We start from the raw sequence: 8,281 nt of genomic DNA, 5'->3' as shown, positions 1-8,281 counted from the left end.
AACTGTGTCTGCACGATCCACATGCAGTGCTTTGCCTCAGACAGACAAGAGCCTCTTTTCCCTTGTAACCAGGGCTATTTTGGGGCAGGAACGCACAGGAACTGAGTTCCGGCTGGCTCCCGAGTTGGCCACGCCCAGCAGGAACTCATTAGCATAATAGGCCACACCCAACAGCAGAAACTCATTCGGATTGGCTACATTAGGGGTGTGTGGCCTAACATGCAAAGGAGTTCCTGCTACAAAAAAAGCCCTGGGTTTTGACAACAAACAAGGTCAACAGAATAACAAGCAAAAGGTGGGTGTGGCTGGATGACCACACTTCTGGTAACACGGGGGTGCGGCCTAATGTGCGAATGAGCTGTGCTGGCAGGGGTGTGGCCTAATATGCTAATGAGTTCCTGCTGTTGGGTGTGGCCTATTATGCTAATGAGTTCCTGCTGGGCTTTTTCTACAAAAAGAGCCCTGCTTGTAACTGTGAGCTTCTCTGGTAATTACCGTACTTTTGATTTTGTGTGCTTCTTTGCCTAATAAAACTGGATTGTACCTTCACTTCTAATGGTCTGGGTTTCACATCACAAAATCCCAAAGCAAATATTCGCCTGCCCTCGCAATAAGGTTTGCTCACTTTCCAGGCAGGGAAGAAATACCCTTGTTCGCCTGGTTATGGCAGGTTTTCACTTAGGAGGGACTTCTAGGTGGGTCTTTTGACATTTGACATTTAAGATTTTTATTACTGATTTCCATAAGAAGGGGGTAGGGTTGGGATGGGACGAGGTATGGGTTAGGACATCCGGGAAACAGGAGAGCGTAGAGAATCAACTGTTTCAACCACTTAGATCGAGTTTTACAAATAAACATGCATCATTCCTCTGTTAACACATGTTTTCTAATTACCATTGTAATTTATACGTTCAGAGTCTATCTCTCTCATCTCTTGTTTGGGTCCACATACAAAACGGTTTCCATACCGCTTCCAGCTTTCGGTCATCGAGGTCTTTCAGCCTTTCCGATAAAATGTCCATTTCAGCAGCACTCATTGTGTAAAGAAGTCTTTCCTTTTGTCAGGCCTGAACTTCACGTCCTCATGGGCATTTTTTCCTCCCCCCTTTCCTTGATTTTGGGGCAGTTCAGTGGGAATGATTGGAAAGGAAGAAAGAGATGGCAACGGGTGCCATCTTGTGGACAGCGGGAGATATGACAAGGGATCCCTCCAAGGAAATGTCGAAAGGCGGTGATGATCGTCTGGTCTCTCCAGAGCAAAGCATCGAAGGCAAGAATCTTGCTGAAACTGGAGGAGGTCTGGTCACTACTCATATGGGGGGACTGTCTGGGAGCGCCCCTAGATGAGGGCTCTGTTGCAGAAAAATAGGCTATACATATAATCAATGCTTCCTCTAAGCTCTGGCGTCTTGTGAGCAAAAATTCTACTTGGTGAGCTCCTGGCACTAAAGTTGTGAGCGAGCGATTCAGCCGCTGCATGAATTAGTTTGCTCTGGAGCCCTCCTTCCTGAGCTGAGACACAAATGTGTGAGCTGGAGGCTAAAAAAAACCCCTGTGAGCTAGCTCACACTGACTCAGCTTAGAGGCAACACTGCCTATAATCCATGCATACAATGAGAGGCAGTTCGGTGCAGTGGTTAAGAGTGGTGGACTCTCATCAGAGAAAACCGGATTTGATTTTCTGTGCCTCCACGTGCAGCCAGCTGGGTGACCTCCGGTCAGCCACAGTTCTCTCAGAGCTGTCCTTGAAAAAGAGCCGTTTCTGTCAGGGCTCTCTCAGCCCCACCTGCCTCGCAGGGTGTCTGTTGTGGGGAGGGGAAGGGAAAGGAGTTTGTAAGCCGCTCTCTTTGGGTAGTGAAGGGCAGGGTATAAATCCAGTCTCTTCTTCCTCTTCATTTACCTCACAGGGTGTCTGTGGTGGGGAGGGGAAGGGAGAGGAGGTTGTAAGCCGCTCTGAGACTCCTTCGGGTAGTGAAGGGCAGGGTATAAACCCAGTCTCTTCTTCCTCTTCATTTACCTCACAGGGTGTCTGTTGTGGGGAGGGGAAGGGAAAGGGGATTGTAAACCGCTCTGAGACTCCTTTGGGTAGTGAAGGGCGGGGCACAAAAACCAACTCTCCTCCTCCTCCTCCTCCTTCTGCAGTAAAGAGCTTGGAACTGGAAGAGAGCCCTTCTCTTGAGGTTAAATTCCAGCACAGAGGTTGGGGGAGATTGGGCTCAGATGTGGAGTATCTAGGTTCAGCTCCCCATCCTGTCTTTAAGCTCTCTGGGGATCCTGAGACCCATCATTTACCTCACAGGGCTCTTTTGTGGACAAAATGGAATCAGGGTGAACCATGAACATCACCCTGAGTTCCTTGGAGGGAAAGGGATTGATCCCCCGCCCTTCCCTCGGAGTCTCAGAGCGGCTCACGATCTCCTTTCCCTTCCCCCTCCCCACAACGGACACCCTGTGCGGTCGGCGGGGCCGAGGGAGCTCTGAGGGAACTACGCTTGAGAGGACAGCTCTGAGAGAACGTGTGACTGACCCAAGGTCACCCAGCCGGCTGCACGTCGAGGAGTGGGGGATCCAACCCGGTTCTCCCAGATTAGGGCCTGTGCCCCTAACCACGACACCAAACTGGCTCTCAAGGTGGTCAGCGTGGGGTTGTGAAATCCCTTGGTGGTGTTGAAGTGGTGGAGCTTAGGGGAGGGTGGGGTTTGAGGAGGGGAAGGGCCTTGGTGGGGTACAATGCCATACGGCCCACCCTCCAGAAGAGCCATTTTCTTTGGGGGAACTGATCTCTGTAGTCTGGAGACGGAGTGGAATTCTGGGAGATCTCTGGGCCCCACCTGGAGGTTGGCAACCTTAGCTTGAGGCGACTCTTAATGCCCGTAAGGTTTGCTGTGGTTTTCCTTCCTGGCAGGGCTCTTGAGCTTCAGAATAGCTGCACAGACGGCAGAAGTCCAACAGGTGAAGTCTTCCCCATGACTCGCTTCTACGTGCAGGGCACAGTTACACCTGTTGGATTTCGAGACCTGCTTAGAAAGCGTGCCCTGCCCTCGATGGCCCAGGCTGGCCTGATCTCATCAGATCTCGGAAGCTAAGCAGGGTCGGCCCTGGTTAGTACTTGGATGGGAGACCGCCGAGGAAGTCCGGGGTCGCTCTGCAGAGAAGACACTGGATTTATACCCTGCCCTTCACTATGTGAAGGAGTCTCAGAGCGGCTGACAAACTCCTTTCCCCTCCCCTCCCCACAACAGACACCCTGTGAGGCAGGCGGGACTGAGAGAGCTCTTTCGAGAACTGCCCTTGAAAAGAAGAAGAGAAGAGATTGGATTTATACCCCGCCCTTCACTACCCAAAGGAGTCTCAGAGAGGTTTACAATCTCCTTTCCCCCTCCCCTTCCCCACAACAGACACCCTGTGAGGTGTGTGTGTGTGAGAGAGCTCTCTCGAGAACTGCTCCTGAGAGAACAGCTCTGAGAGAACTTGTGACTGACCCAGGGTCACACCAGCAGCTGCACGTGGAGGAGTGGGGGATCAAACCTCCTGGATTAGAGTCCGCGCTCTTAACCACTACCCCAGACTGGCTCTTAACCACTACACCAAAGAGCTTTTTAAAAATGGGATGGTGCTCAGGGCAAGCTGGGAAAGAAAGAAGACACAACTTTGCCCACTCGCCATAACCAGTTTCCCAGCTCTGAGAGAACTTGTAACGGACCCAAGGTCGCCCAGCTGGCCGCATGTGGAATCAAACCCGGTTCTCCCAGAGTGTAGTCCGTGCTCCTAACCAAACTGGCAGGCAATCGCAAACCAGCTCTGAACATCTATTGCCTTGGAAACCCTACAGGGGTCGCCATAAACCAGCTGCGACTGGACGGCACTTTCTCCCTACTTAAAAAGCACACGTCATCCTCCCACCTCCTCTTTTGGACCTGTAAACATCACCTGTTGCACACCTTGGCACTATTTGTGGTACGGTGGCTCAAGTGGTTAAGATACTGAACTGCAGGCTGTGGAAGGTCGGTAGTTCAGCAGTTTGAGACCGGAGTGTGCCGCATGACGGAGTGAGCTCCCGTCTCTGCTTCCAGCTCCTGCCAACCTAGCAGTTCGAAAGCAAGACATTGCAAGTAGATAAATAGGTACCACTTCGGTGGGAAGGGAACAGCGTTCGGTGCGCCTTGGTGTTTAGTCATGCAGGCCACATGACCACGGAAACGTCTTCGGACAGCGCTGGCTCTTCGGCTTGGAAACGGAGATGAGCACCGCAACCCTAGAGTCGGATTCGACTGGCTTTCGAGCAAGGGAACCTTTACCTTTACCTTTTTAATCCAGAGGTGGCGCTCAGGTTCTGAATGCTGTGTTCCCCCTCGAGGCAGATAAGTAAAGGTAAAAGGTTTCCTTTGCCCGAAAGCCAGTCGAATCCGACTCTAGGGGGCGGTGCCACCCCCCCCCTATAGATGGGGGTGGTGGCAGTGCTCATCTCCGTTTCCGAGGAGCCAGCGCTGTCCGAAGACGTTTTCCGTGGTCACGTGGCCGGCATGACTAAATGGTGAGGCACACAGAACGCTGTTCCCTTCCCACCGAAGTGGTACCTGTTTATCTACTTGCAATTCCTTGCTTTCGAACTGCTAGGTTGGCAGGAGCTGGGGCTGGAGACGGGAGCTCACTCCGTCATGCGGCACACTCGGGTCTCGAACCTCTGGGCCACCGTGGCCCCTCAAGGCACAGGACCCATGTTTTAGAAGTGTGCAGGAAACAGTGGCAACCTGCAGCCCGTCATCTCTCCGCTTCCCCTTCTTGGAAGGTTTCCTAACCGTGCCGGTTTGCTGGATTTCCCCAGTTTCTTACATCACTGCAGTTTTTTGTTTTCATTCCCTACTCGGGGGCGGGGAGGGGAAAGAGAAGAGGGAAAGGCCTGGGAGGACGGCTTCCTGACCCACCTTGCCCAGATAGAGGAGCGACTCGGTCGCTGCCGCAGCAGAACTCAACATGTTCAATTATTCCGACGACGCCTATCTCGAGGTAGGTGACTTCTGTGCTTAGGAGCCCGCTGGGATCTCTCTTCCCTCCTGCTAGACTGCAAGGTGGTCACTCTTTTCTCAGCCCCACCTACCTTGCAGGGTGTCTGTTGTGGGGAGGGGAAGGGAAAGGAGATGGTAAGCCGCTCTGAGACTCCTTTAGGTAGTGAAGGTAAAGGTAAAGGTTTCACTTGCTCGAAAGCCAGTCGAGTCCGACTCTAGGGTTGCGGTGCTCATCTCCGTTTCAAAGCCGAAGAGCCAGCGCTGTCCGAAGACGTTTCCGTGGTCATGTGGCCGGCATGACTAAACACCAAGGCGCATGGAACGCTGTTCCCTTCTCACCGAAGTGGTCCCTATTTATCTACTTGCAATTTCTTGCTTTCGAACTGCTAGGTTGGCAGGAGCTGGAACTAGAGACGGGAGCTCACTCCATCATGCGGCACACTCGGGTCTCGAACTGCTGAACTACTGGCCTTCCACAGCCTGCAGTTCAGCGTCTTAACCACTTGAGCCACCGCTCAAGAGCGGGGTTTAAATCCAATCTCTTCTTCTTCTTCTTCTCCTCCCAGAATTAAAACTGGTCTCTAGACCACAGAGATCAGTTTTCCTGGAGGAAATGGCCGCTTCGGAGGGTGGACTCTATATACGGCATTATACCCCACTGAAATCCCTTCACTAGAGTTGCCAGGTCCAATCATCGTGCCTGTGGGGGGATGGGGATGGGGTTTCCAGGAGTGGGCGGGGTTGTCACATGGCGTGCATACGTCACCTGGATGTGACGTGGGCATACTGGTGGCGTCGGGGGCGACGTTCTTGTTTTTGGGCAAAACTCTATGGTAGAATCGCTCTCAAACCATAGAGTTTTGCCCGAAAAACAGAGTGTCACCCCCACCACGTCACCGACATGCCTACGTCACATCCGGGCGATGTCAGCGCACTGTGCGCAACATCAATGTTTTTTGGGGGGGATTTCCTTCCATCAGCCAGCTGGCTGTTGGCCGGTAGGAGCCCGTGAAAGTGGGGAATCCCCTACCCTCACCTGTGGACCGGTACCCCTACCCTCCGCTCTTCAAACCCAATCCTCCCCAGGCTCCACCCTCAAATCTCCAGGGATTTCCCATTCCGGAGTTGGCCTTTGACCGGCGTCCACTTCTGTAGTAAAACAAGTAATGACTTTGCTAGCGTGGAAATGCAGTGAAGCATTCGTTGCTAAGCTAGCATGAGTCCAGGTGTGGGTTGGGAGCAAAACCAGTTCAAACCCCGGGCAATGCTCTCCTGAGACCAAGCCCCTCTTTGCGCCTGAAGGCCTGAGCAAAGCCGAGATGTCACCAATTGATGCCAGATTATTTGCCCTTAGCAGCGGAGTGAGGGTTTTGAGGGATACCCTTCCGAAATCTTTTTGTTGTTCAGTCGCACAGTCGAGTGGAGTCCGACTCTTCACGACCCCATGGACCATCTCCCGCCAGGCCTTCCTGTCTTCCGCTGTCCTCTGGAGTTTGCTCAATTTCATGTTCGTTGCATCTATGACACTGTCCAACCATCTCATCCTTTGCCGTCCCCGTCTTCTTTGACCTTCAATCTTTCCCAGTCTCAGGGTCTTCTCCAGTGAGTGCTCCCTTCTCATTGGGTGGCCAAAGTATTTGAGCTTCAATTTCATTATCTGGCCTTCCAGGGAACAGTCAGGGTTGATTTCTTTTAGGTTTGACTGATTTGATCTTTTTGTAGTCCAAGGGACTCTCAAGATTCTTCTCCAGCACCATAGTTCAAAAGAATCTATTCTTTGGCGCTCGGCCTTCCTTATAGTCCAGCTCTCGCAGCCATACATGACTACTGGGAATACCATTGCTTTGACCATGCGGACTTTTGTTGGCAGGGTGATGTCTCTACTTTTTATCATGCTGTTTAGGTTCGCCATCGCTTTCCTCCCAAGGAGCAGGCGTCTTTTAATTTCATGGCTGCTGTCACAGTCTGCGGTGATCTGGGATCCCAGGAACGTGAAGTCTGTCACTACTTCCACGACTTCCCCTTCTATATTCCTAAATCTAAATTCAAGAGTTTCGAACTGAGACATTGACGAGCTATTGTAGAACGTGAACAACAACAAAAATCCTATTTATTGGGATATTTGGTGAATGTAGCAGAGGTTTTGCCCAGTCATAGAAGCGTGATCCCGAGTGCCGTGAATAAATCTCCCAAGAGGTATATTGCAAAGGTCAAGTAGATCCAGTTCACATTCAGGTTGCAGTCAAAAGGAGAGAGAGAAGCCTATTCTAAAGAGAACTTTGCCCGTCACAAACGGCCTGCTTGTCTGGCATCGTGGGTGTGGGAGTATGAGGGCATTTGCTCTCCAGGAGAGACCTGTGGAGACATGTGTCTCTAGGGAAAGCCACGTGCAGAGAGGGAGAGGACAAAGGAAGGGAAGGGAGGAGTCAGAGGGCAGCTCCCAGGTTAAGACACAGGGAGGCATCCCATTTAAGGACATGTCACCTAGACACACTTTGAGCAATGTAGCACCCCCCAATGTCCACACACGCTGAGTTGCTCATCCCAACACTATTTAGTGAACTCTTCAGAAGCCCAAATCGAATTGTTTGTCCTCAGGTTTGATATCTGGCAACTGGGTGGGGCCCGCAGAACCAGTTTGGTGTCGTGGTTAAGTGCACAGACTCTAATCTGGGAGAACCGGGTTTGATTCCCCACTCCTCCACTTGCAGCTGCTCTCAGCCCCACCGACCTCACAAAGTGTCTGTTGTGGGGAAGGGAGGGGGAAGGAGTTTGTAAGCCGCTCTGAGACTCCCTTGGGTAGTGAAAGGTGGGGTATAAGTCCAATCTCTTCTCTTCACTGTGGTGTAGTGGTTAAAGTGTTGGACTAGGATCTGGGAGACCCAGGTTCGAATCCCTACTTGTGCGATGGAAGCTTGCTGGGTGACCTTGGGCCGGTCACACTCTCTCAGCCTCACTTACCGGGTTGTTGCGAGGATAAAATGGAGGAGAGGAGACTGATGTAAGCTGCTCTGGAATATAAATAAAGTAAATAAACAACGTAGACCTCCGAACCCCAGTGCCAGGAGGTAAAATCAGGGGAAGGCCTCGGCCTCTGTGTCCTTTTGTGGGCCCTCCAGAGGAACTGGCTGGACACTGTGTGAGACGGGAGGGTGGACTAGAGTGACCACTGGTCTGACCCAGCAGGGCTCTCCTGATGTTCTTATCAGGGGAAGGCCTCGGCCTCTCTGCCCTGTGGTTGGCCCTCCAGAGGAACTGATTGGTCATGATGTAAG

Source organism: Gekko japonicus, unplaced genomic scaffold (genome assembly GCF_001447785.1).
Source record: "Gekko japonicus isolate JY-2015 unplaced genomic scaffold, Gekko_japonicus_V1.1 scaffold3959, whole genome shotgun sequence".
Classification (NCBI taxonomy): domain Eukaryota; kingdom Metazoa; phylum Chordata; class Lepidosauria; order Squamata; family Gekkonidae; genus Gekko; species Gekko japonicus.
This window is presented reverse-complemented; position numbering follows the sequence as displayed.